This window comes from Peromyscus maniculatus, chromosome 1 (genome assembly GCF_049852395.1).
Source record: "Peromyscus maniculatus bairdii isolate BWxNUB_F1_BW_parent chromosome 1, HU_Pman_BW_mat_3.1, whole genome shotgun sequence".
NCBI lineage: Eukaryota > Metazoa > Chordata > Mammalia > Rodentia > Cricetidae > Peromyscus > Peromyscus maniculatus.
Genome location: NC_134852.1, coordinates 210,483,704 through 210,505,293, shown reverse-complemented (window position 1 = coordinate 210,505,293; position 21,590 = coordinate 210,483,704). Strand labels below are relative to the sequence as shown.

Below are 21,590 nucleotides of genomic sequence, written 5' to 3'. Positions count from 1 at the left end.
ACACACACACACACACACACACACACACACACACACACACACCATTTGTTCTGCTTAGCATTGAAGATCACTCTGATGTCGTGAGCTTCCTGTAGGGGCTTGTGGCCGGTTTGCAGGGGGCTTCCTGAGCTCTTTGGTTTGCTCATTTTTGCTTTTAAAAACCTCCAGAAAGCAGTTAGCTCCATAGTGATTGAGGAAGCTGCAGGCCACCTTCAGCCCATCTCTCGAGAACTCCAGGCTGCAGGAAGAGTCTCATCGGAAGACAGGGATTTGCTCTCTGAAAAAAAAAAAGTTTCTTAGCGAGAAGCATGTAGATCTCAGCAGGCGACAAAAACATACCCAAGGGGCTCACTTGTGGGGCGCTGTGGCTTGTCCTGCAAAAGCAGTGTCTATGACATCCATCCCCCGAGCGCTGGGCTGACCCAAAAGCTGGCTCGGAGATGGAGTCCATCTCCTGGGACGGTCACTGAGCTCCCTCACTGCACAAAGGCCAAGTGCTAGGGGCCTCCCCACGCTTACTGAAGCTCCCTGGTGAATCTCCCTGCTGCCGGTTTCTATTTGTAGCATACCATGGGGGAACTTACGTAGGTGAGTTGGAACTGCTGGCAGCAGGTTCAGGTTCCTGGCTATCTGGTCACTGGCTGGTCACTGGCTGGTCACTGGCTGGTCAATGGGCTGGTCACTGGGCTGGTCACTGGGCTGGTCACTGGCTGGTCACTGGCTGGTCACTGGGCTGGTCACTGGGCTGGTCACTGGCTGGTCACTGGCTGATCACTGGGCTGGTCACTGGGCTGGTCACTGGCTGGTCACTGGCTGGTCACTGGGCAGCTGAACCTTAGACACGGGGTGAACATTTGTATTGCTAGCTTTGCAATGTAGCACAATGCAGTGTCTTTATTACTTCATTTTTTGAGTGCTGTCTTCTTGTACAACTATATAAATGCCAGCAATGCCCACTGCCCTCTTGTGCTGGCACTGTCCTCTGATGTGGACTGTGGCCGGAGGCTGCTTGAGCGTCAGGGTAAGGGCTGGACGCAGGCTTCTCCCCACGCCATGCTTTCCTAGGCCTGCTGTCAGGCAGACTGAGATGTGGCCTCTGCTGGGAGCCTACTTAGAGTCATGTAAGGAGGTTAAGTTAGAAGTAGAATTTAGTCCACAGGTTTCCTGACCACCAACCAGCCCCAAGCCCTGAGCAGCCAGCTCTGAACTCTGACCTGAGAAAGAGGCCACTTTTCTCATCCTTATATGTAGTTGGGCATCTGTATTTATGTGTGTGTATCTGTGTGTATGTGCACGTGAGTGTGGGCACGCACAGAGACATCTGTACTTATGTGTGTGTATCTGTGTGTGCACGTGAGTGTGGGCATGCACAGAGGCATCTGTATTTATGTGTGTGTATCTGCTTGTGCACGTGAGTGTAGACATGCACAGAGGCATCTGTATTTATGTGTGTGTATCTGTTTGTATGTGCACGTGAGTGTGGGCACACACAGAGGCATCTATATTTATGTGTGTGTATCTGTATGTGCACGTGAGTGTGGGCATGCACAGAGGCATCTATATTTATGTGTGTGTATCTGTTTGTGTGTGCACATGAGTGTGGGCATGCACAGAGGCATCTATATTTATGTGTGTGTATCTGTGTGTATGTACACGTGAGTGTGGGCATGCACAGAGGCATCTATATTTATGTGTGTGTATCTGTTTGTGTGTATGTGCACATGAGTGTGGGCATGCACAGAGGCATCTATATTTATGTGTGTGTATCTGTTTGTATGCGCACAGAGGCCAGAAAGGCTTTTTACATCCCCTGGAGCTGGAGTTGCAGGCAGTTGTGAGTTGTGCTGGGAACTGAACTCAGGTCCTCTGAGGAGGCAGGAAGTTCTCTTAACCACTGAGCTCTCTCTCCAGCCCCGTGTGCCGTCTTTAAAAGCAATGGGCACCTGCTGTTGTCATCAGCCACCTCATGGGGTTTACTCCCCACCCTGCTCTAGCATTTTGACATGTACCAGACTTCTTCCCTAAAATCTGTAAATCCAAAGTTCCCATGTTTGCTTTTTATACTATCCTAGAAGACAAATCACTTCTCTCATCATGCAGAGTATGGACCCGGGGCCTCACCTGTGCCAGGCAGGTAGTACACCATGGGGAGATCCTATCTCAACGGCTGTCTCGAAGTAAAGACGTGGATCTGTAAGCCTGTCAAAGCCCAGGCTGGCCTGAATATTAACTGCTGGAATAAGCCGCAGCTGAGCACAGAGGTGGAGTTGATGCTGTGGAATTAGTTTCCGTGAGTGACAGTTGACCGGTTTAGAGACCGAGAGGTAAAATGGCGTTGTCACACTTGATTTGGGCCAAGAAGATAGGCTCTTCAGGGCACATAGGTTGTTGCAGCAGCCATGCACACTGTCTTTAGAGTAAGGCATTACAAGGAGGGTGTGTCTGTGTGCATGTGGGTGGGGTGGGCGTAGGGGGAGACTGACATGGGCTTAATTCTGTAATTTAGGGTATGAGACTTTTGAAGTTTGACTCCACTGCCCCCGGCCCCACTGCAGGCTGGGAAGCCTCTGGAACTGCCTTTCTCTTCCGAGTCCGCTGTGCTTCCCACCAGGGGGAACAAGTCCAGCAAATTTGGTGACTCTGGTACTTGAATTCTGCTGCCAGAACCCACACTAAGGATCAGGAGCCGGTAAAGGAAGCCAGCTCTTCCCAGCTCACTCCGCCACCCGCGGCCTTTGTGGAAGGGCCTCCTGATGTAGCGTGAACACAGCTGAGCACTTAGCCCCCAGGCTTGCTGCGCTGTCTCAAGGAAGTCCCTCAGCCTCTCTGATACTGTCCTTCCTCATCTTAAAGGATAGAGCTGGTTGGGGCATCCATTGCTGGTCCTGGTTTGAAGAACTTTTAGAAATAGAAATTTCTGGGCCCCACCCACAGGAATCTCATGTGGAGGTCTGAGCAGATACCACAATTCGTATTTGTGAATGTTCTGTAGATATTCACAGGAATTTCCGAGAAGTGGCGGACTTTATCTTTGCAGACCCTCTTAGGCTTACAGTTCCATTTATTTAAAGCACACAGTGGTTTTAATAGAAAAAAATTCTGAAGGCTTCAGTGGCCCAACAGCAGGAGAAGACGCATAGGTTTGTTCACTTTGACCTGTCACTGTTGTGTGGTTGACAGTGTGGGCATCACAAAGCTCATCACCAGGGCTGCTGTTTGGTTGTCAGGGCCCTGAGTCCCGGAGGGACCTACTGGGGTTGACTTTGGGGAACAGTGAAGCTTCTACCCCATGACAATGCTGTCCCCATCCTGTATGTCTACATTAGCAGGAAGCCCATGGAATGACTGAGACCATCGAACACTGGCTACTGAAAATGCAACAGACTTTATGGCACTGGGGGAAAGAATTCTCTAGAATGTGGAAAGGAAATGATTGCTCACTCTGGCCTGGAGCTTGATCTGTTACTAATTAAAGCCAGGGTGCTTTTGCTGGGACCACTTCAGCCCCCTGAGCTTCAGAATGCTGGCAATCTTGAAATTACGACCCGAGCTTGTCCCTGGCACACATTTGTAGAGTGAATACAGTTTATCTTGGGCTTATTTAGACTTGTTCTTAGCACTCTCACCAGAGAATATTGGACATTCTAGAAATAGTTGCCGGATAATTCTTTTAGGTATTGCCCTAGGTGCAGTATTAATTTTATTTTCAAGTACGAATTCCTGTCTCAGACTGCAGTCATAAGCTCCTGGTAGTGGGCTGTTTTTATACATAATCATCTGGCTGAAAATATGGCTAAGCTCCTGAGGGTAATCTTTTAAATGCGTCCTTCTTAATCTTCTTTGCTGGGCAGTGAGAAAAGAGATGATAGGAACCCGGAGAGCTGAAGCAACTATTAGGGAGCCCTGCTTCCTGGGCTCCTGGGTCCAATCTTGATTACATGTCCGCCATGCCAAGATGCCGTCCTTCCTTGGTTTAAAGTGTCTGGGGAAATTGTGCAGCTCTGAGAAGGGCAAAATCACCTCATCTGAGAGAACCAGCCTCAGGGGCTCACACAGAAGGAGACTGATTATTGAGGACCTGAGTGTCCCCGAGATCCCTGACCCGGCTCATCACAGATATAGCACAGTCACACATTTGTTCTATCTGTATTCCAAGGACTGTGACTCACCCGAGTTCAGGTTTGGCCGCTGTGATCCTTCTGGTAAGTAACTGAATCGCCTTTGGACGCCGGTTTGTGTTTTGTGATTGGCATAGTAATAAAGTTCCTCCTGGGCCATTCTCCTGTGCTGCGTGCTTCAGAGGAAACGCCGTCCTTCATGTATAATGAATGGGGCGGGAGCAGCAGGAATGGAGGCCGTGGCAGAAGGACAGCCACACATTTGAGTCTCTGGTTTATGATCTTTATAACAAATACGTTTCTTTCAAAACATGGTTGGAATAATTATCAGTAATGAGACATATGATTTCAAACCCCTCCACCCCGGCAATGCTGTTCTCTCACAAGACCAGGAAAGAACTACACACGGCAGCTGATTAACTGCAGCCAGGGATGACCTCCGCAAAGCCGAAGTTCAAATTTGCTGCCTGTCCAGTGAGGTGGTTTAAGAGAAAAGAAAGTGTTTTTATTGAGTGTGTTGAGACTCTTTCTCAGGTGAATCTCATTATAATGTAACTGGGAAGGGCGTGGAGAGAGCTCAGGCTGGGGAGGGAGCCGTGTGTGTGTGTGTGTGTGTGTGTGTGTGTGTGTGTGTGTGTGTGTGCGTGTGTGTGAGCGCGCGCGTGCGCGTGCGTGTGCGCACGCTCACATCTGTGTGGGGTAGCTTCAGGTACTGGTGAGAGAATCCACCGTGGTTTTCTTTAGACGCCATCTCTCAGTCCTCTGGAACTGGTAGAGTAGGTCAGGCTGACCGGCCGGCAAGCCTGAAGGAACTGCCTGTCTCTGCTTCTCCATCTCTGGTGTTACAAGTGCACACCACCACGCGTGGGTTCTGATTGGTTCTGGGGATTGAACTCAGGTCCTGGTGATGGGGTGGCGACTCCTTCATCAACCGAATGGTGTCACCACAGCCTAGGCTACTGATTCTGACAAAGTCTCAGACATTGTAATGGCGCCTTTAGTGGCCTGGTGCTTACCCAGCTGCCCACCCCTGGTGTAAGTCAGTTCTTAAATAAGGACAAGAGGCAGGAGGCCATTAGGCACGGTCCCTACAGATACATGGAGCTGATTCAAGTGAGCACGTGCTATGTAATTCATGGGCAGCTGGAGAAAGGGCAGGATTGGAGACAGTTTAGGTGAGGTAAGGGAATTCATTTATATGAAGGTCTTTTGTTTTATTGCAATTAATTTTAACAGCCTTATTGAGCTGTTAAGTATACTGTATAATTTATCTATTTAAAGTAGGTGGTTCAATATATTTTAGTACGCTTCCTGACATACAACTTGTCACCACAGTGGTTTTTGTTTGTTTGTTTGGGTTGGTTTTTTTTTTTTTTTTTTTTTTTTTTTTTTAGGATTTTCATTGTCTGAAAGTAAAATAAAATAATCTGATCCTTTAGTTATTGTCTCTCCATTCAAACTTTTCCATCTCTAACCCTAGCCTTCAGGGATCAACAATCTACTTTCTGTCTCTATAGATTTCCCATTCTGGACATGGATGCATAAAATGTACAGTAATCTTCTGTGTCTGGCTTCCTTCGCTTAGCACAATAGCCCTTCAAGTTGTACTAAGTATCGTTTCTTTATTCATTATTGTGGCTGAAAAATATTCCATTGTACCCGCACTTTGTTTGTCCCTTCATTAGTTGGTGAATTTTCAGATTGTTTGAATCTTTTTAGCAAGTGTGACTAGTATTACTATAACATTCTTGCACAGTTTGAAGGGAACATGTTTTCTGTCTTCCTGGGTATATAGCCAGGTATATGGTATAGAATTCCAGGGCTATAGGGTAACTCTAAGCTTATCCTGATGAACTCCCAACTCTACAAAGTGGCCGCTTCATTTTATACCCTCATCGGCAACATAGGGAGATTCTGGCTGTTCTATATCATTATCTGGCTGTGTGTGTGTGTGTGTGTGTGTGTGTGTGTGTGGTGTGTGCATGTTTGTGTGCATGCGGAGACCAGAGGTCAGTCTGTGGTGCCTTAGGAGCTGTCTAGTTTGTTTTTTGGGGACAAGCTCTCTCACAGGGACCCAGGGTTTACTGATTAGGCTTGGCTGGCTGGGCAGCAAACCCTGAGAACCTGCCTGTTTCCACCTCCCCAATGCTACGATTCCAAGCATGTGCTACCATGCCTGTTTTTTTATGTCGACTGTTGGGGATTGAACTCAGGTCCTCATACTCATGCGGCAAGCTCTTTACCAACTGAGCCCTCCCCCCAAGTCCTACTAGCCATTGTAGTGAGTGAAGTAGCATCTCATGGTGGCCGCTCTGGCTGACTGGGCCGTAGGTGGATCTGTCAAGAGGAGCAGCATCAGGTCGGACAAGAGACAGATTCCCACTGAAGCCAACGGTTACAGTTTCTAACTCTCCAAGCATCTTGACTCCACTCCTCCAGACACATCTCTTTTCAGGGAGCAAAGAGATGTTGTTGTTTTTATTCTTTTTGGGGGGCCCACCACCCAGCTCCCAAATAAATCACATACACAGAGGCTTATTCTTAATTATGAATGCCCAGCCTTAGCTTGGCTTAGTTTCTAGCCAGCTTTCCTTAAATTATCCTGTCTACCTTTTGCCTCTGGGCTTTTCCTTTTCTATTCCTGTATACCTTTCGTTGTTTCTCACTCTGTGGCTTGCTGTGGGGCTGGGTGGCTGGGTGGCCGGGTGGCCGGGTGGCCGGGTGGCTGGATGGCTGGCCCCTGGAGTCCTCCTCCTCCTCTGACTGCTGCTTTTTCTTTCTCCTCCACCTCTCCCTCTCAGATTTCTCCTCTGTGTATTCTCTCTGCCTGCCAGCCCCACCTGCCCTGCTATTGGTCAGTTCTTTATCAGACGGTCAGGTGTTTTAGACAGGCACAGTAACACAGCTTCACAGAGTTAAACAAGTGCGACATAAGCAAAAGTAACACACCTTAAAATAATACTCTACTACAAGGAGAGATGGAGAAAGCATGGCTTCCGCCACCAATTCCTTTACAAGCTACCCTAGAAAGACTGTTGGAAACCCGCTGGCCCTGCCCCCTGAAGCAAGTACTGCCCTCAGTTATTGGTTCCTCCTCTGGTAGATGCCAAATCTATTTTTGCGCTCCAAAAAGTTTTATTCTACGGGCAAGGCTGAAAACAGGACATGAATTTCTGATGGTATTCATACTCTCTAGTGAATGCCTTGGTGCTGCCACTGAAAGATGTTTAAGCTGGATGCCTCTCTTGAAAGAGATAAAATCTGTCACATAGGGCAAGTCAGGATGTCCAGGGAAGTCAGGTAAATGGCAGCTGAATAAGAGTGTGCTGGATGGTGTTGTCCCCAGGGAATGAGTGATGATATAGTACACAAGAGCCTGGGTTAAGGAAGGCTTTGCCTCCCTGAGGTATCTACAGCGTGGTGGAGAGAGATGAAGAAATCTGGGAGATGGCGGAGTGTTGGAGTCTTGTGGCTTTGAGTTGGGACATTCCAGACTCTTCTTCTCACCAAATGTGTTACTTCAGGAAGTTAACGTAAGTCAGCGTTTCCCTGTGAGTGAGGTTTGCAGACAGGTGTGATCTGGTGTCGGACTCCGGAAAAATATCTTTGTGGGGTACCTGTCTATAGAAACAAGTTGAGTCACCCCAAAGGTATGTCAGAGGCTTTTGAGGAAGAGGAAGCACAGTAGTCTGGGGTGTGGTTGTTTACCGAGCTTCTCTTCTGGAGTAGAGCTATCCCACGTCCGTCCATGGGCAGAAACCGGAACTCCGTTCCTCAGGGTATCCGCTCAGCCATGCAGAGCACAAGAAGGGTATCAAGGTCCACCAGTGTCAGAAATCTACCGAGGGGAGGCTGGGATGCTGGCCACAGCTGGTCCTGGAACCAGAAGAAGAGTCAGATGCACCGTGAAGGCCCACCATCAGGGCAGGACCCTCCTGGCCCAGGTCTGAGGATTAAATAAGAATGGCATGTCACAGTGTTTGGTATCTGGGCACATAAAAGCATCCAGTAAATTCTGGCAACAATAACAATGATAGTTTATTTTAGAAATTATTTTGAATTAGGACTAGTGGAACAAGCCTGTAACCCCAGTGCTTAGGGGGTAGAGGCAGGGGGATTGTGAGCTCGAGGCCTACTCTGGCTACATAGTGATTTCAAGGCTACACATGGAGACTCGGTCTCAAAACAAAACAAAATAAAAACCAGAGAAGTTGAAACAAAATTATTTGGTGCTGCCTTCTGCTGTCTGGTTTCCATGTGGCTGGGACCTGGCGCTGGGAATGAATCACAGAAGTGGGTTCCCAGGAAGCCGCTGTGTGCTTGGAGCACCCCGGTAGGGACAGGTGCTCTGAGGAGGCGCCCGCTCCGGCACCCCTGCGTGTTCCTGTGCTAGCGAAGCCCAGAGTGCTCACGAACAGCTCCTGGCAGGGGACAAGGGGACATTTGGTAAAGTCCTCCTGAAGCTGCCAGGAACAGCTCGGGATGCAATGCGGCAGCTTCCTGTTGTTGTCTGGTGTTCAGCCCCGGCTTGAGCTGGGCCGGGCTCCGTGCTTCTCAGGGTGTCCCCACGTGTATCTGTCCAGTCCTCCTTTGTGCTCTAAACAACCCTCGGAAGCCAGTGGGGAAGGCGTTTCCTTATTTAAGAACAGGAAAGGCGTGAGTAAGAAGCTGGGAGTGAGAACAAAACAGTAAGCAGGGAGCTTCTGCCTGTGGCTCTAACTCCGTCTGATGGTGGAGGGAGCCCTGTTCTCAGGGACCATCTGTCATGGCTGGGAGCCTGTTGAGAGGTTATGCTAAGTGTTGTTGTAACTCCTGGTTTTTGATTTTTCCATGTTTAGTGTTTACAATAAGCCCACAAGGCCAATACTACTTTTAAAATATTTTTATTTTTTGAGAAATCCATGCATGTATACAATGTAGTATGATCATGTCCATCCCTCCTTTCCCCTCCAACTCTTCCCCACCCCCATGCCCTCAACAGGTCCCCCTTCCAACTTCATGCCCTCTTTTTCAATAGCCCACTGTGTCCAGTTCATGCTGTCTGAATATGCTCATGACTGTGGGGCCACCAACTGTTCCTCAGCTAGGACTGGGGCCTGGAGAGCTCCTCCCCTTCCGGGCTGGGATTTCACCTGGCTTGATCTTGAAGCAGTAATACTCTTCTGCCCTTTTGACAGCTGAGGAAATGGAGACACTCCTACCTAAGCTCACATCAACTCTGAGTGGAAGAGTCAGGTTTGGACCGGATCTGCCAGACACTTAAACCCGTGGTTTTCACCCTGGTGCTATGCTGAGATTCTCTACTGCTGGGGGCCCCTGCTGGGGCAGGCTTGCATGTTTATATCACCCAGGGACATCTTCTCCCAGTGCTCAGATGCCACATAACTGGGAGAACTGGAGTGTGTGTGTGTGTGTGTGTGTGTGTGTGTGTGTGTGTGTGTGTGTGTGTTGGCATGTGTGTAAGTGTGTGTGCATCGGTGTGTATGTATGTATGTGTGCATATGTGTGTACGTCTAAAAACACCAAGCTGTTTTCAAAGTAACCATAATATGCAATGTTGCAATTCTTTAATTTCCATGTCTCTTCTGATCAGAATTGCTGATCTACAACCACAATCAGGAATGTCACCGGTCCCTGGGGAGGTCACAGCTACTATGGGATAAAGGTCAAAGAAGCTCTGCTCCCCAGGATGCTCCAGAGCATCTTCCTGGTGGTGATGAGAGGCTGGACTGGAAAGAGGATCTTTCTTAAATCTGTGAGGGAGGCTGTGAAAAATGTGCACTGGGCAATTAGTAGGTGGGGACTCTGTTCCTCCTCCTCAGCCCCACCTTCCTGACCGGTGGCTCTGGAGAGACACAAAGGAGTGACAGGCACCTGCTGCTCAGACAGGGTCACTTGTGGCTTCTGCTTCTCCACGCACTGATCTTTAGGGACACATCTTGTGATGATGTGATCCCTTCAGGAAAACAGTCTTGTTCAAACTTTTATTCTGCTCAGGATGGAAATGATGGTGACACCCAAGTTTCTCATCCTTTCTTTTATTCCTTCCTTCTTTCTCTGTATTCTGCAATAGTGGACTGAGTTTAAGGATCCACACAAGCACTCCACCATGGAGCCTACTTCCCAGTCCTTAAAATGAGTCTGGCTCTCACTGAATTTCCTGGGCTAACCTTGAGTTCACACTGTAACTCAGGCTGGCTTTGAACCTGGCATCTTTCTTTGTGCCTCAGCCTCCGAGTAGCTGTGATCACAGGCCAGCGTCCCCAGGTCCAGCCACAGCCAGTTTTTTCTGAGTCTTAAAAGAGCGTGGATGGAGGGAGATGAGAGGCTCCAGCCCTGGTTGACGTTTTAGACAGTTCACTTCCCCCTTTTACGTATAGTTACCAACTCCCTGCCTAGGCTCCCTTCCATGAGTTTAATCGTGTTCACTGGAAACATATCTCAAACCCAGCCTTTCTGACATACGCTTTTCTGGCATTAACCCCCAAACACCTGTAGCAGACCCTACTGCAAGTTAGAACAAGACCGTTTTCCTACAGCAATCTGAAGGGTCCTGCCATAGTGGCGTCTTCCTGCCCCTGCCTTCCAGATGCCATGTCTCCTTCCCTGGCTCTCCAGTAAGCAGCAGTCAGATTAAGCCCTCTGCCCTCTGGAGAGGCCTGTTTAACCATTCCCTTATGCTGCCCTCCGCTTTCCTAATGCCTGTGTACATTTCTGTGTGAGTGGTCTGTGTATAACCTCTCTCCTTCAGTTTCTCCGGAGGCTGTGGAGGGAGCCGTGTTTATGTTTTTAGCACATTATAGTATCTACCATGGAAAAGGATGTGTAAGTGTGTGGACAATGAATGAATAAATGCTTGCAGAAATCAGAGGAGGAAGGTTTCCCTCTCTGCCCAGCTGCCGAGGCCCGGAGAAGCAGCCTAGCACAGCCCAGGCAGGGGCTTCAGATGCAATGCCCGGGTCAGCCGTGCTGCCAACTTCAAAGTCGTCCTGTCCCATTCCTTTCAGTTCTGTGGCCCAGAAAAGCTAGTTCATACCTCTGAGTCTCACTTTCATCATGTGCAAAATATGGATAAAACAATTCCATTGCAAATGGCTCATGACCCCTATAAAGAACACAAAAAGAAAAGAACATATTTCTAAATTTAGTGAGACCTTAAAACATATTTCCTCATTTCCCCCCCCCTCCCCAAATATGAGAAGATAAATAGTTGTCCAGGTAACCAATGTAGTTATTTTCCAAAGGAAAGAATGCAAAGAGACCATGGAAAGAAAAATGGGACTTGACATTAGAGCTGGAAAATAGATAAAATTAACCCAAAATATGAGCAAAAGGAAATTATCCCAATGATTTGAATAATAGAAAATGGAGGGAGGGCGTATCCCACCTCACTCTACTGCCTGTACCTGCTTTGCCCTGCCTTGTTTTTTATTTATTTATATTCATTCATTCATTCGTTCATTCATTTTATCTGCTTGGTCAATAAGTTTATTATCATTATGAAAAGAATCTTCATAGAAAATTGCTTTATTCCTGAGATCTGAGGAGATGTGTCCTCTTTTGAGCAGTCCCATCTTTCTTCTGGGCAAGGGACATTTTGGGATGGTTCCTCCTCTTCACTTCTCTCTGTGTCTTCTCATGGGCTGGACTCTCTCAGATGGAACATGAGCTCTCTTGTGCACTCCTCCATCATGTCTGGAGTATGTTGTTTGTTATGTACCAAGAGAACTGTTTTTGTGAGAATCTTTGTCTTCCTCCATCAGGTAACTCATGTAGTCTGCAACATTCTGACCTATGATGTGCTTACAGTGTACTTCTGTGTTGAACTCGCTTTCAGAATCATAACCAGGGATCGTTTGGTACTGTGAGGCATAGACAAGCCTCCATCCATAGCTTCCTTCAGGGCCCCAAAACTTTATTACCAGTTGTAGTTCGGGCAAGACCTGCATCCAAATAGCAAGTGCAGGCACCAGGCTGACCATCAATGCTTTCCACATTGTGTTCATCTCCAGTCACCTCCACTTGACCTTCACAGATCTTATCCATAACAAACCTATTGAGACGCCTGCGGGCCAGCAGCAGGCCAGTACAATGGCTGCCGCATAATTTGTCAGGTCAACTTTCACACCGTACTTTGGCAGTTCATGTGCGGACGCCTCGCAGACTATCATATCCCCTTCTATATGGGCGTATGTAACAGTATGACGATATCTCTGCTAGTCACATGAACTATCATCTTGTATTTGGGTGTGTGATACTTATTTTTGTCCTGGGTCACCAATCGTTTCTGAGCATCATCGTCAGTTTTACCCTCTCACTGCCTTCTAAAGCTCCCTTGGTATCTCTTAAGGTAGGCCTTATTCTTGACAAGTTTCATAAACCCCATCCTGCGGAACAGAAACCCCGAAATCGCAGCTCCACACAGACCTGCAGGCCCAGCAACTCTAAAGGGGAAAAGCTATTTTCGATTTATTGATTCTTGTTTTTCATTTATTTTCAGGCCCTGAAGCTTATTTTTATTTTCAGGCCCTGAGTTACTATTTTCACAGGAAACTTTCTCATCTAAATCACTGAATTGAGTGGATAATATGCTAACATGCTTGGTGTTTTAATTATGTGTACTTAAGAACTAATCTTGGGGCTAGAATTTCACAAAATCAGAATCGCACATGTGATCTTTTGTGCTTGACTTCTGACCTGAGCAGTGGTTCTCAACCTTCCTAACACTGAGAGCCTTCAATCCAGGTCCTGGTGTTGTGGTGACCCGCAACCATAAAATTGTTTTCCTTGCTACTTCATAACTGTAATTCTGCTCCTGTTGTGAATCATAATGTAAATATCTGTGTTTTCCGATGGTCTTAAGTGACCCCTGTGAAAAGTTTGTTCAACCCTCAGAGAAGTTGAAAGCCGCAAGTTGAGAGCCACTGGACTAGGTAGTATTTTCAAGGTTCACTGATGTTATAGCATGTGCCATGACTTCATTTTCTCTTCATGGATGAGTCGTATTCTACAACATGGGTACACCACATTCTGTATAGTCGTCTTCATTACTTCTACTTTGGGGTGATTATAAATAGTACTTCTGTGAACACTGTGTATAAGATATTTTATGGACATTTGCTTCCAGTTCTCTTGAGTATGTATCTAGCAGTGAGTGGAATTACTGGGGCATATGATAATTCTAAACTGAAAATTTTGAGAGCCTTTTAGACTATTTTCCACAGTAGCTACAGTATTTTGATATTCATATCTTACTCTTTAAGGCGGCTCATGTCACTGCAGCACATTGGTCTGTAACACACTATGCAAAGGAAGCTGGGGTCTTACTCTTGACATTATGGACCTGGTTTCTTTACTTGCTCTGCAAATGCCCTCTACAGCCCTTAAGATTTCTTTGCTTGCTCTTTAAAAGTCTTTATTATCCAGTTTGATAACTTGGAATGGCAGCTGACCTCATCAGAAAATATAAGACACGATTCTGACTCATGGTACCCAAACAAACAAACAAACAAACAAAAGCAGTCATAAGGGTTTGGTGTGCAGCCCAAGTGAAGAACAGTTCTCATGACATGGCATGAGACCCCATGGAATAAAGAAAGAAAGGTCTGGAGAGAAAGTTCAAACCAGTGGCTCCACTGCCAGCACCCAGCCTTCCCCTCTGTCCATCCCGACCCAGACAGTTTGTAAAGTCATTTTTTCCCCATCACTAGAATATTCTAGTCAGTTCCCAGTTCTATTTCAAATCACATCCTCGAAGCGCTGACTTATGATTCTAGTGTGTATCTTATCTGGTGTTCATCTTACCCCTTTCACAGGCCTGACTTGTCCTTAAAGGGGAGAAGCAATCTCTGTAATCGCTTTGTAGGCATCAGTCAGGCCTGCAGGGACACGGATACTGCATAAGTAGCTGCCTGGTTATCAAGGTCACCACTCAGTCCCGTATTATCCTCATTGGAAATGCTGTGTGATGTCAGTGTGTCCAGTAACACTCCAACCAAACTTGACCTAACAGACCACAGTTCAGCTGGCCAATTTTAATTAGGAGTTTAACAAGGATGTGAGCAACTATTTCTAATTTTTATTAAATTCCTTATCAAAAGCCCCTCCCTCCAACAAAGCAAAACAAAAAAACAACCCAGGAGTAATCCAGTTCAATTTCTACATTAATGGCTGTTGGAGAAAAGATATCCAGTCTGACCAGTGTGTGAAGCTTTTCCGTAGCTGGAAACAAGCACCAGCACTCAAGCTTTTCTTTATCTCCCCACACAGCAAGCAGTTAGTTCTTCTGCAAACCCACAGAGCACGGTCTTGGTGTCTCGGGTTCAAATCTCTTTCTTCAGTGCTTTAAAAATGAGTTGGAAACTTTTCTATTTGCATCACAAGAAAGTAAGTGAGAGAGGGCTCAGTTTCTGTTCTTGAATTTGGGCCATTTTCAGCCTATCGGAGGAAATGCTCCGTGCCGTAGGGGCACAGATGAAGTGTTTATTAGCAGAATTAATGACTCAGCAATCATTCATTTCTTTAAGAGTTTTGTTCAATTGGCTTTTCGTGATGCATTTTGTGGCTTAACACTCTCTTTGTGGGTCAGTTGATTTTTTTTTTTTAAATTTCTTTGCAGAAATTTATATCCAGCAAAGATTTTCAGAGCTCTTATATTTTATTCAAGAAAGACAAGATGTGTGTTTCAGATCTCAATCCAAGAAAAAAATTTACATTCTAAAGCATTTCTCTTTCTGTCCAATTTTCTCCTAAACTCCAATAAATGCAGCACACAGACAAAATGTTTTCCTTCTTGCTGCGGGTTGCAGGAATGAGGGAAGAAAGCTGCCTTAGACGGCGGAGGCCGCCGCCTTAGATGGCAGCTCTTGCAGAACCCGGGCAACACGTGGCACGTGGCGCAGAGCACTCAGTCTCTGGTTGAACTGCAGCAGCGTGCAGCAGCGTGCAGCTGTTGAAGCATTTCAAGAGAGCTCTTACATATGTAAGCACAGTGGACTATCATTATAAAGGGCTCATCCCACTAAAGCTCGGTAAGTGTCCTAAGCCCGTCCTCTCCCCTCACACTAACCACAGCTGGAAAGGCACTTAGGGGCATATTTGTTTATCAGGCTGTTGCTGCTTCTGACCCCAATTATCTCAGCCAGTCCAAGTGAGCTCATTTACATATGTTAAGGAGGCAGCATTTAAGCACGGTATGCATGCTTACAAATTCCACTATGTTTGCACAATAAAATGATCCCATGAATCATTGATTTGCTTGAGAAAAACTAGGTTCTGGTTGGTGGACATAGTTGGTCTCTTCAGGGTATTGTCCCATTGACCTCTATAATCTAACTTGGAAGACTCCTTGAAAGTGATCTGTCGAACAATACGATTTTTTTCCTTTTTTTTTTTTAGGCATAAAAATATGGATAACTTAGATTGCTTTTCTTTTAGATGGCTCTAGATCTGCAGTCTGTGAGAATGCTGGCCCCTCCTTTGCCCCGGGCTTCCTCTAACACCCACCCCTGGGAACCCAGGCACATACGAGTCCTTGTGATGCCTGCCCCTTCAGATATAACTAATGTAGCTCCCCAGCAATGATGTGTGTGTGTGTGTGTGTGTGTGTGTGTGTGTGTGTGTGTGTGTGTGTGTGTGTGTGTGTACTGGGTCTGCCTGCCATTGCCTTTATGTCTCAACAGCTTTGGCTGAATGTGAGGTTCTTCAAATACACCCTTTCCTTCAGTCAGGGCTGCCCAGCACGGCCCTTGGACCTTCAGAGACTGGTACTGCTGGGACTCTAAGGTCAGCGCTCGGGTCTCTCTCTGCGTAGATGGTGAGGGTTTTTGATTGTTTGTTTTTCCTGCCTGGCTATCTGGAGAATAATAACACCCCTGGAGTCCAAAGTTTAGTCTGTGATTCGAATTAGCTTGCTATATAATTTTTTTGCCAAACTATTACATATATATTTTTTCAAGACAGGGTTTCTCTGTGTAGTTTTGGTGCCTATCCTGGATTTCACTCTGTAGACCAGGTTGGCCTCGAACCCACAGAGATCCACCTGTCTCTGCCTCCCAAGTGATAGGATTAAAGGTGAGCGCCACCACCGCCCAGCTACATGTATACCTTTTAATTTGCAGACTCAGATCTACACTCAGCCGTTGTCGTATTTAATCTGCTTCTTGGGTTTTTGTTTGTTTGTTTTGCTGTTTTTTTTTTCTTGTGGGATAAGTGTGAAGCTTTATCCTCCGTGTTATACTGAAATCATCTCACATCCTCAGAACTGGATATCCTGTTGGCATCTGTTTGGTTCATTTCTTAATGTCGATGCCCTCTTTTAACTTCTGCTGTCTCCTGCCTTCCATTCTCTTGTGCCACCTTCTCAGCCTGGTCTTTTCTGTGTTTGTTTTGTGCCCTAATTCAGTGCTCTGCACCTTCACCCACTTCTCTTCCCTCTGGTCACTCACTGCGGCCAGAGAGGTCCTGTTGAGATGACATCAGATCCTGGGCTCTGTGCTCAGAAACTTCAGTGGCTGCCCAGCTCAGAAGGAAAAGCCAAGGGTCTTGCAATAACACAGGTCCCCAGCCCCTTCCACCTTCCACCTACTTCCCCGTTCCCATTGGCTTTGACGTCCCAGGTAAACTCCTCCCTCGGGACATTTGCCTCCACTCTGCCTGGGGTATCTGTGTCCGCAGACGCCCACTCAGCTCATTCTTTTCCCTCTGTACATTTACTCAAATGGCAGTTTATCAGTGCCCCCTCTCCCCAACACCATCTCCCAGCCTTGCCTTTTTCCTAAAGTGCTTCCTGCTTCTTAGGCACATGCGTAGAAATTACTTACACACTCAGTTTTGCCACTCCCACCCATGGTCCACCCTCATTTCAGGTGCTCCTGCTCACCATTAGCCAAGACCTTCTGCGCTGCCATCTTCAGTACTAGTGGCTGACTTACCCGGAAGGCGGCCTGGGTGGAAAGGAAGCCACAGGGCTCCTCGCCTGCTTTCCTTTTCCTTTTGTTTGTTTGTTTTCGAGACAGGGTTTCTCTGTATAGCACTGGCTGTCCTGGAACTAGCTCTGTAGCCCAGGCTGGCCTCGAACTCACAGAGCTTTGCCTGCATCTTCTTCATAAGTGCTGGGATTAAAGGTGTGCGCCACCACTGCCTTGGAGTTCTGTGCTCATGGGGCACTGCAGACAGACTATAGTAATGGGATGTCAGGGATGAGACACACACACACACACACACACACACACACAGACACCATACATACCTCACTTGGTAGCATGTGTGCTCCATTGTCCCTTTGGACTTCACCTACAAAGTGTCACTTGAAAGACTGTATTGTTACAGATGTCACCATGACCACACCTTGCACAGGTTGCACACCCACAAAGATGGCCCTGTCCTTACTATGACCTCACCAGTGGAGTGTGTTGCCACCAATCTCAGAAGTGATTGCTGAATGCCACAGAGGGAAAATAATGTGCCCAAGGCCACTGGGCACGGAGTGCTTGGAATCCAAACCCAGCCCGTGAATGAGCAGGCTTCCTGTGTGGCCAGTGTGGCTTTGATGTAGTGTTGGTAAGAGGCCAGACAGGAAGTGGGGCCATTTCTGCGCGACTGTGTCGCCAATCCTGGACAAACGTGCTCTGTGACTTTAGTTTTCGTCTTCGTTAATGCCTCTTTAGTCACACAAATTTGGGATTTTCACAGTGAAGAGTGTGGATGTCAGGCCCTCCTAAAGCTGTCCTTTCTGTGGTCACAGAGGGAGTGGTGGCTGTTCGTGCGACTTGGCTTGTCCCCCGGTTGACGACTGAAATGTCCCAGAAGAATGAGAAAAAGGCTGATTTCTGGGACGGTGCCAGGGCGTAATGGGGAGGCTGGGAGGTCAATGGGGGTGGGGAATGCAGGGTTTTCATATCTCGCAAAATTCTGTAACCAATAAAGAGAAGCTTTTAACTCTTCATGTAAACCACAAAACCACAATTTCCTAAGAATGATTAGGCAAAGCTAATGATTGAACAGCACTGTCAAAGATGTGTGGACCTGGGCACCTACTTCTGCTGTCCAGTGAGGCCATATCTGGAAGGGGCAAGGTGATGATGCCCTTGCCATAATAGATCCTGCCACATGAAGTCTGACATCAGACAAAGCATAAATTATCAAGAAAGAGATTACATTACACATGCAAGGCAAGATGTAGTACCATGTCCGTTGCATCAGGTCTTCTGTAAGAAGTACCAAGAAGTTAACAAGTATGGGGAGCTACACATGACTTCCGTGGACATGTGTGCTTGTCTGTCTCTGTGTGAGTGTGTGTATGTGTTTGGGCACTTGAAGGGAGTGTTTTTGCTTCTGTATGTGTAGTGTGTGTGTGTGTGTGTACACTTGAGTATATGTATGTGTATGCATCTGTTTACTTACATGGACATGTATACATACCTCCATGAGTATATGTGTGTGTGTGTGTGTGTGTGTGTTCATGCATGCATACAAGCACTTACATGGATATGTGTTCACATGTCTGTGTGTGTGTGTGTGTGTGTGTGTGTGTGTGTGTGTGTGTGTGTAGTCTGGGGATAAGGGGAGATTACCTTAACCTTCACAGAATGGAAGACCCAGCTATCCAAGGGTAGAGTCTGTGACTTTGAACTTATATCAACCTGACTCTTAGCTCTTCTGGGGTGTCCTAACACGTACTTCATCCAGCTGTGATGAGGAAAGTGAGGTGGTGATGGTGACCAGGCTGGAACGGTGGCTGACCCATGATTGGCACTCTGTAAATGGTGACAAAAAGGGGAGTGAGGTAAGGTCACCGAGGAGGCTTCATCAAGTCAGTGGCTGCTCAAGTCCTTCGCAGCTCGCTTTCTCTTCACGGTCATTTTCAGTTTGGATCTTGGCAAATACTTGTAAGCGATTGTTAAATTCATTTTTTATCTAAGAGATTAAGTTTCTTTTTTAATTTTGAAAGGAAATTAAGAGTTGGATTTTTCAGTCAGTCTGGTTGCTTTTTTAATGATTGTTTAGAATTTGGCTTTCATGTGGTGAGCTGTCGACATTTGTCCCTTGGGTGCTGTACTTGGATCTGGAATGTTCTGCGCTCCTGTGTTCCAGGGTCTAGGTTGGGAAGTGGTAGAAATGGTAAAGGTGGAGCGGGGAGGAAGGTCTTCTGGTCACGGAGGGTGTGCCCTTCGGGGGATGCCTCTTCTCTGGGAAAGAGCCATGAGACGGCATGCATTCTCCACCACAGGTCTGAAAGCAGTGGTGCCCCTGCCTGTGGATGAAAACCTAGAAATAAACTTTCCTTCCAGGGAAGTACTTACGTCCAGGTATTTATTACCGTAAGGGACCATTGGCTAAAGTGCTTAGTATTCCTCAAATACTGCATTCCTACTTAATGTCACTGTTGTGTGACTACAGACGCCATAACAAGATGTATACACACAGAGTGCACATACACTCCTTCCCAAGAGAGCTCATAATATTTTGCAAAAATAATCACTAGAGTTTGGGTTTTGGTGGCAGTAACTATCAGGGAGAGAGCGAGCGAGCTTTGCCATGAGGCATTGCAACCCTACCTGATAAAAATTGGTTGTTCTGTGGCTGAAAAACTGGACTTCTGCCTGGGAGACATGAAGGAAAAAGAGACAGCCGAGAGTAACTTGTTTCTCAAATGCCCTCTAACTAGTCAGTGAGAGCTGTCTCAGAGAACATCTCGTGTGCCTGACATTAGGCTGAGGTCTGTAAGACTCTATCTAAAATGATTCCTCAAACTCCAGTAATAGGCTGTAGAAAGACGACAGATTTTATGTTTGCTCTCCTCCTTCTCTCCTTGGTGGATTGTTCATAGAGACCTTTATAAAACTACAACAACCGTTAGGCATTGTCTTGACTATAGCCTCGTGCTTAGATCCAAACGCAGAACTGGCTCCCGAGGACCACAGAGGAGGCCTGGAAACAAGTACCCAATTCCCTCTCCCATAAGGACTCCAGGACAAGAGCTCGGCTGGGCACTGAGTGGGTGAGAGACCATTTGCCAAAAATCCTAAGTTGTCTGCTGAGCCCTCGAGAGTTAGTGGGCCCCTGGGGAGCCAGACAGGCAGGGATGTGTCTCAGATGGTAGGGGCGTTTGTAGTCCCCGAGCAGCCAGACTGGCAGGGATGTGTCTCAGACAGTAGGGGCATTTGTAGGCATTGTTTTCAGTAAATTTTCATTAAGGTTGTGGTAACTGCCTCACAGATCGTTATTTTGGCCAATGGAGAGTTGTAAACATTATCTTTCCAATGTGATGCCATGCACATAGCTGTTTGCAAATCTTATGCTGTCTTCCAATTTTGTGGGCTGGATAGCTGGGCTGGGGGTCATCAATCACCAAGGGAGCTGGCTGTAGCTCAGACCTCGGATCTGGGTCATCAGACCAGCAGTGAAGGCCAGGTGTCTGCATTTCAAGCACTCACAAGGACATCTGTCCCTGAGGGATCTACAGAACGTACTTGGGGGTAGAAATAAATGACATGTCTTCATGTATACATTGCCTTCAAGCACATAGCCCCATTATGGATATGAAGCCATCACTATGGAATCATAAGAATCCCAAATAAACTGTGCTTTTAAAAATGCTGCATGTGTGGTGTGTAAAGTGATCCTTTCATTCCTATTATCAGAGAGATGTTTAAATAAACTAACAAACCCAGACACTTCCTGAACATCTAGTCCATATCAGACCTGCTGAATATAGGAAATAGACACTGAATGCACACTGTTGGAAACAGGTCATGGGGGCTTTGAGATGCAGCCAAGGACTTTAGAATTCAGTTTCAGAATAAAGAAGTAGCTTAGAGTTGAGAGTCTAGCCACACCACCTCTGAAGTCCAGCCTTGGCATGGCAAGGCATAGCATGGCGCAGCATGGCAGGGCATGGCCAGTCCCTCTGATCTCCCACACACCTAAGCTTGTACTTCCTCTGCCGCCTACAAGCAGCCAGCTACTTGATACCTTCTGTCCCATGACCTCTGCTGGGATAGGTCACTCACGCCCTCCCCGTTCCAGCCAGTCCTTCCCTCCCTGCCCGTCCCAGCCAGCCCTTATCCACCTCCTATCCTGACCTCCCGGCTGGGGCGCAGACCTGCCTGTGCAGTGTCTCTCAGCGCCGCTGTCCTGGTCTCTCCGGGAGTATTTGTGCTTCTTTTTTCTCTGCTGTCTGCATGACACCTGCCATTAGCCAGCATCCCATTAGCATCTGAGGTGGGGGAGACAGATGTGAGCATAAAGTAGAGACGAAGTAAGAGGCTCATTCTCTGGGGGTTTTATCTTAGTGTGTGTGTGTGTACACACACGTGTGTGATGTGTGCTCTATGTATGTGTATACGAATGTGTGCACTGTGTGTGTGTGTGTGTTTCTACTGGATTCTGCTAGAGAGGCCACCGAGAGGTGTACAGATGTTACCTGCGCACCTTAGGGTCCTAGGGCCTGAAAGGGTCCTGGCGTCCCTG

General features: G+C 47.1%; 1 protein-coding gene and 1 pseudogene across 3 annotated transcripts in view; one reads left to right on the top strand and one right to left on the bottom strand.

Moving 5' to 3' along the window:
* The window catches only part of Ablim1 (actin binding LIM protein 1), a 314,113-nt gene that overhangs the window by 116,285 nt on the left and 176,238 nt on the right, over positions 1-21,590 (top strand). The window lies entirely within an intron of this gene.
* LOC143271187 (large ribosomal subunit protein uL18 pseudogene) lies at positions 9,524-12,669 on the bottom strand (annotated as a pseudogene).